Source organism: Furipterus horrens, unplaced genomic scaffold, assembly GCF_987537825.1.
Source record: "Furipterus horrens unplaced genomic scaffold, mFurHor1.1.pri manual_scaffold_17, whole genome shotgun sequence".
Lineage (NCBI taxonomy): Eukaryota > Metazoa > Chordata > Mammalia > Chiroptera > Furipteridae > Furipterus > Furipterus horrens.
In genome coordinates, this window is record NW_028327187.1 from 115507678 (window position 1) to 115514984 (window position 7307).

Genomic DNA, 7307 nt, shown 5'->3' on the forward strand with positions numbered 1-7307 from the left:
ATCAGTCTTAAGACCTTTCCTCATAGCCCAAAACTCATTGTTTTTAGTGTGTTTGCCACATTAATTCACTGGCAAGAACAATTTGCACAGTTTCCAATCCAGGGAAAAGATGAGGGTGGACCCTGGCTGACATGTTGCCATAGTGATGACATTTGAGCTTCTTTGCAGCAGTGAATTTGATTAGTCAGTTCAGTGTTTTCCCTCATTTCACTTCATTACACAGGAAAAGAAACTCTTAAAAAGATTGTTTTATGTGTATTTGTATTTGATTGAAATATAAATATTTTTCATGCCAACTCATCTATGGAAATGGCAAAACAGTCAAAAGCCCAGCTGTATCATCTCAGCTAAGAGTTTACACAAAAATCGGTTTGCTCTGATGCCATAATGAAACGAAACGTGAAGCCAGTGAGTAGAAGCAAACAGCATGCTTCATTCTAGAGTAAAGTAACTCAATTATCTTTACCTCCTTCTGTCTAGGCCTCGTGGCACTTCAATGAAAGACTCAAAGTCTCCATATAATTGTGTGCATTGCTTGACGAGCTTGTAGTTCATCTCCTTATTGAAAAGAACAGGAGTGGAAAAATAAAATGAGGGAGTTTAACCCAATCTTTGTTTGTTTAGAAGTATTTGTTGATGGCCAAGCCAAATTCAAGGTATTTTCAGTCCTTGTGCGCTAGGGAGGAAGGGAGGAAGGAAGGAAGGAAGGAAGGAAGGAAGGAAGGAAGGAAGGAAGGAAGGAAGGAAGGAAGGAAGGAAGGAAGGAAGGAAGGAAGAAGAGAAATGGACCCCAGTGGAAATGAGAATGCTTTTTATTAGAAGGAAGCCTTGTCATCTCTGTTTCAGAGGGCATGTGACAGGGAGTCCCAAGGCACAGAGGCAAGAGTGAGGAGGCAGCGTGCTTCTTCTCTGTTTTCTCCTATCAATTTACCTTTGTTCGGTGGCTCTGATTAGAGGAAAACTTGTTAGCAAATAGTCAGAAGATGGCGCTATTTGGCTTCGTGCTAAATCAGCCTCCTGGTTTTGTTTTTTGGTGTTTTTTCAAAGGAGGTAGTATAAAAAAGGGTTAGCGTTTATTTTCAGCTTACTAGCCTCTCACAGATCTATCTAAATACCAGTTCTAGCTGTTCTAAAGGTGTCATCATAGGTAATCTGCTTACATTTTCTTAGTTGAGGACATAAAGGAAAATAAAATAATATGCCTTTCTTAATAGTTGTATGTCATGATATTGTGTATCACAGGGTTATCATTTTCAGCTTTTTAAAAAATCTTCACTCAAGGACATGCCCATTGATTTTAGAGAGAGGGGAAGGAGGAGGAAGAGAAGCATCAACGTGACAGAGAAACATTTGATTCGTTGGCCCTTCAGCATACCCTCACTGGGGACCAAACCCTCAACCTAGGCATGTGCCCCAACCGGGAATCGAAACTGCGACCTTTTGGTTTACGAAACAATGTTCCAGCCAACTGAGCCACACCAGTGAGGGCTCGTTTTCAACTTTTTGAAACTAATAGAAAATTAAAACGAAGAAAGCTTCCAGCCTTCACAGTCACTTCCCGCACTTATACGTACCGTGGCATACATCACTGGTGGACAGTTCTCAGAAGGGTGTTGTCTCCATATACTTGGTTTCATGGAACCTCCTTGCTCATTGCTTACTCACTCAGATTTGTAGCCACTGCTATAGAAAAACTGGCAACTACTCTAGAACAAACCTTAACAAATTAACAAAGGGGGAAGAATATATGAATAACTCTGTTGGTAATGGCCATTTCACTCCACAGGGGAATTGAGGAGAGCGAGATCTGTGATCTGTAAAGGTCCTTCCAGAACTAACAGACTTTATATTCTATTTAATGATAATTGAGCTCTCAGAAAGGACAGCAGTCAGCACCATTGTCTTATCTGGCCAGGGGCACAAAATTGTCTATTGTTTCCTGGAGGCAAATGGGGCACATAGAGTCCACTCCAGAGATCCTGCAGCTTTGGAACCTGGAAAGTGATGACCCCTTTCCCTTTGTTCAACAGCAACTTTATTTCCTGATTGCTAAAAGACAAGTTTGGCTGTTTTAGTGATTTTCTCAAGTCTAAAGATGACAGTTTCTTTCACTTTAGCTCTTTCTTCCATTCTTTCATTCTTTCGGTGCAGAAAGGGCTATTTATATACAGTTATGTAGGCTTTAAATTGATATTAAATTATTGAAGTTACAGAAAAAATGAAATTATTCCTCAAGCTTTTAAGTTCAACTTACAAATCTTATTTTTCTACTTATAATTCTAGTAACTTTTTTGTATATAATAAGAACAAATAGTTTCACAGAGTGTTTTGATTAGTGTTGAATCAATTGTAAGTTGAACAATCTAAACTCAAACAATTGTTCTCATTTCTAAACTTAATTAGCTAAAATTCTTTATACATTTTAATCTACATTTATAAAGTTAATATATTCTGTTTTCTGTTTATTCAAATACCTATCTGACTGGGCAAACTTACAACTCTAACTGGCAGAATCTTCTTTAAAAACTTAAACAACTTTTTTTTAAAGATTTTATTTATTTTCAGAGAGAAGGGGAGGGAGGGAGAAAGAAAGGGTGAGAAACATCAGTCGGTTGCCTCTCGCACGCCCCCATGTGCCCTGACTGGAATGAAACCAGCGACCTTTTGGTTTGCAGGCTGGCACTCAATCCACTGAGCCACACCAGCCACTGAGCCACACCAGCCAGGACTAAACAACTTATATAAATCAAATACATGCATTAATTTATTCAACAGTTGGTGTATATTTAAGTTCATCACCATTTAAAATTTAAATACTTCAACTTCTTACCACTAAAACTTTAAGATACTTAGACATTTGCCATTTAAACTTCTCAATATTTGTTTATTAACTAAAATATCCATACCTATTTAGATAATTGAAAGTTCACTAGAACCGTTAATATTATTTACCAAACAATAAATTATGTCATACTTTTCAACTTACAACCACAAGTCTAAAATCAATTTCACATTTAAAATTGGAATCAAAAGGCTAATACATTTAACCATTTGACAAATACTAAGCAAGTATGCCCATTTCCTAATATGCCAAAATATCATAAATATTAAAAATGTTTTCAGTCACACACCCAGGTTGGCACTGCAATTACTGAATTTATTCCTAAATTTAAAACAAAAGGACCCAATTGGGACTACTGTAACAACATAATCAATAAAATACACTTTAAAAAATGGGGAAAAATAAATAAATAAAACAAAAGGACCCTATGAAATTCATTTATTAACTCAGTTGAGTTTCCATCATGGGTTGAGTTGACCGAAGATGTTAACATGGTGGTTTAAGGGTTAGAGATTTAACCCAGAATGTAGAACCTGGAGACTTCTGTTATCCAGGGTGCATGCCCTGAGCCTCCTGGGACTTCCTTTTTTTATAATCACCATGTCAACATGTGACCCTAAATCCATTTCTTTACCCAGTTTTTAAATCTGATTTGGGTTGAAAGAAGTTTTATTTTTATTGTCTTTTTGGCAGAAACTCTTAAAAGTATGCTAATTCAAGTAGTCACTGGACGGAACTAAGACAGGGTTCACTCACTCAACAAAGTCAACCCATTGACACCTGGTGGTAGTGAAAGAAAGAAGGAGTTTTTGTAAAGCGCTACACAGTGAGGAATGAGCAGCTTGCACCAAAAAAACCTGAATTTCCATCTACTTATTGGCTTTAAAAGGTAAAATTGAGGGTAGGGGTCTTCAACATACGATCAGGATACTCTTGGGTATCTTTTGATTGGTTGGAGCTGGAATTACAAAGAGATATTTTAGGATTCCTCATCATCAACCCTTCGGCGCCATCTAGTCTGGGGTTTATGTGTCTGTGGTCAGTGAGAGTCAGCAGCTTTCTATCTTGTGGGGGCTCTGGTTCCTGTAAAACAACTCAAGGTATGTTATCTGTGATTCCAAGACCTTGATTTATGCCTGAGAAAGTTGACTTAGGTGAATGTAAGGAAAAGGGACTCGGGTCTGGTTTCTTGCAAGTGAGAAATGGGTGTGGGGTTTTGCCAACAAGGGATTCTGGCTCAATTTTATTTTCATCTGGCTCTAAAGATAATTTAAAGTCATTCCATGGTATCCTGAATACGTTTCAACCCTTTAGTTCTGTACCTGCATGGAAGGTTCCCACATGCCCACATCAATCAGCTGGATCCTCAGATCTGCTGTCCCTATATAGGCCAGTGCTCTACAGTTTACCACAGACCCCCTCCCCAAACACACTCCCAGGTCATACAGAGGTTCTCAGCCTCAGCACTCTTAACACTTGGGACCAGGTAATTCTTTGTTGTTGCTTCCCTGTATACTGTGGGATGTATAGTGGCCTCCTATATATCCTCTATCCACTGAGATGCCAGTAGCAGTCCCTCCCTCCAGTTGTGTCAACCAGAAGTGTCCCTGCATTACCAGATGTCCTATGGTGAGCGAAATCACACACACCCACACACATACACATCGAGAACTACTAGCTGGGGCAATTGACTGTCCTCCAAACACAGAGGCAGAGCAATAAGACCACGTGTGCCATAACTGCGTTGTTCTTTTTCTCACATCCCACCAATGCTCTCAGGTATTCTCCCTGCATGTATTCCTTCGGGTGTTTGAGTGTATGCTCTCTGCTCAGACTCTTAAGGCAAGACTCTAGTTCTGGGAATTGAGCACCATTTTTTGTTTTTTAATTTTTTTTCTTGCCTTTGTCTGTCAGTCTCCATGACATTAGATAATATGCTTCCTATATAAAAAGGTTCTGTGTCAGCTTTTAGCTTTGTATTAACAATTGTTACAAAATTCTGCTGTTAAAAACTTCCTTTTATTTTCATGTGGCATCAGGAAATGAGCTTTTAAAAACACTGATGTTTTATACATACTCATTGTCCAACTTAGGGGTCTAGTTTCACGTGAATTTCTCAAATCTTTTTTACATTGACAGCGATAAACTAGAATTTTTCTTTAAAGCCTACATTGGCAACATTTCGGTTATAATGTTTTGAAACCAAAAATAATTAAAATCTGGGCAATAAAATAAAATACAATGTCTTAAAGCCTGGAAATACAGAGAGGCTCAGAAATGAAAGGGAATCCTATGTATGGCCTGATCTTGCATGCTACATGATAAGTCATTTCTTCTGGAAGATGAGAGTAACCTGCACCTTGCCTCACAAGAGAACTATAGTGCTCAGCTCAGCTTTATCTCCAAATACCTCCTTTTGAAATTAAGGACAGATTAGATTATCCAATAAAATAAATGAGATTGCTGAAACTTATCTTGGACAATGAAACATCTTTAATGATGGAAACCTGGAAAAAAATTCATCTTTAGCTAGTTCACCCTGCAGCAGTCTTGGTGGAGGTCTTCATGAACCATTCACCAACATCTGCACACCAAACTTAGCTTGCACATTAATGTTTTCTTAAGTATGTCAGGGCAGCTGCATTAGTGTGAACTCCATCAACATGCATGCCTTTCCCTAACATGTTTCTTATGGGCTGAGTGTGTTAGTTAGCCACTCTTCACAAGGATGAACCATGGTGATAATTGGTTTTGTGTGAGGTCCTGTTAACATGAGGAGGGGCTAAATAAAAATGGTGTTAGAGTACAGATTAATAATGAGCTTTCAGAAGCCAAGAAGAGATTCCACATGCAAGTATTTAAGTAAAATATGTATTTCCATTAATAGTCTTGTTGGCTCCCATTTAGAAAACAAAAATGTATTTTCTAATAGGGTCGCCATCAAAACAAGATTAAGTAACATGCAAATAGGTGGAAATACTATTAGATGGATTCTACATAGTACCAGTGTTGAGATATATGTCCTAAACAAAATAATTAAGTAGAAATTGAATTAAGTCAACCTGCCAGAAGGATTTGTACTGAAAACTTCTGTCCTGTAAATGTTAGGAAACTTTGGACCATGAGGATAAATACAATAAACAAAACCTAACCATATAAAAACTTGCAGGCAAGATGGAGGTATAGGTAAACATGGCTCCCTCCTCACAGAACTACAGCAAAATTTACAACTAAACTACAAAACACCTATCACCCAGAATCATCAGAAATTCAAGCTGTGTGGCAGTTCAATAACCAAGGAATTAAAGAAGTCACATTCATACAGGCAAGTAGGAGAGGCAGAGACATGACAACATACATATGCAGAGACACAGAACAGGTGGTCCCACACCCTCATGTGGTGGATAAAAATCAGGACGGTTATCTTGGGAGCGAGGGATCCCAGCCCCACACCATACCAGCCAGCCCACGGTTCCAGTATCAGGAAGATAGGTCCCCACAACTTCTGGCTGTAAAAACCAGTGGGGGTTGGTGGCACTGGAAGAAACTGCAGGAATCTCAGGCATCTCCTCTTAAAGGGCTTGCAATAGACTTAGGACTTATGCAGACTCACTCCCCTCTGGGCTCCAGTACCAGGGCAGCAGCTGGAAGGACACCAGTGAGATACAGGGAGAAACTGAAGTGTCTGGCATCAGAGTGGGTGCTGGAGGACAGCTTCCTCCCAGACAAAACTCCAGAGGCCAGGCAGTGGCTATTGTCCCTTTTCTGAACCCCCCCTACACACACACACACACACAACCACAGAGCAGTGACACCATATCTGGGACACCATCAACCTGGTTCACATGGGTTGTCCCACCCCAGTGATTACCTAAGGTTCTGCTCCATCCTTATGGGTTAGCTTTCCTTCACTAGGGCCATGCTACTAAGACAGGGAGTCAAAGCAGCTCTATCTAATACATAGAAACAAACAGAGGGAGGCTGAAAAATTGAGGAGGCAAAGAAACATGGCCCAAGTGAAAGAACAGAAAAAAACTCCATAAAATAAATAAACAAAATGGAGATAAGTAATTCATCAGATGCAGAATTCAAAATACTGGTTATTAGGATACTCACGGAACTCAGTGGGTACTTCAACAGCATAAAAAAGACTCAGGCAGAAATGAAGGTTGCACTAAGTGAAATAAAGAAAAATTTACAGGGAATCAACAGTGGACTGAATGAAGCCAAGAATCAAATCAATGATTTTCAACATAAAGAAGAAAAAACAGTCAGAACAGCAAGAAGGAAAAATAATCTAATAAAACAAGGATAGAGTAAGGAGCTTCTGGGAGAGCTTCAAATGTACCAACATTCAAATCACAGGGATGACAGAAGGAGAAGAGAAAGAGCAAGAAATTGAAAGCTTATTTGAAAAAGTAATGAAAGAAAACTTCCCTAATTTGGCAAAGGAAGTGGACATACA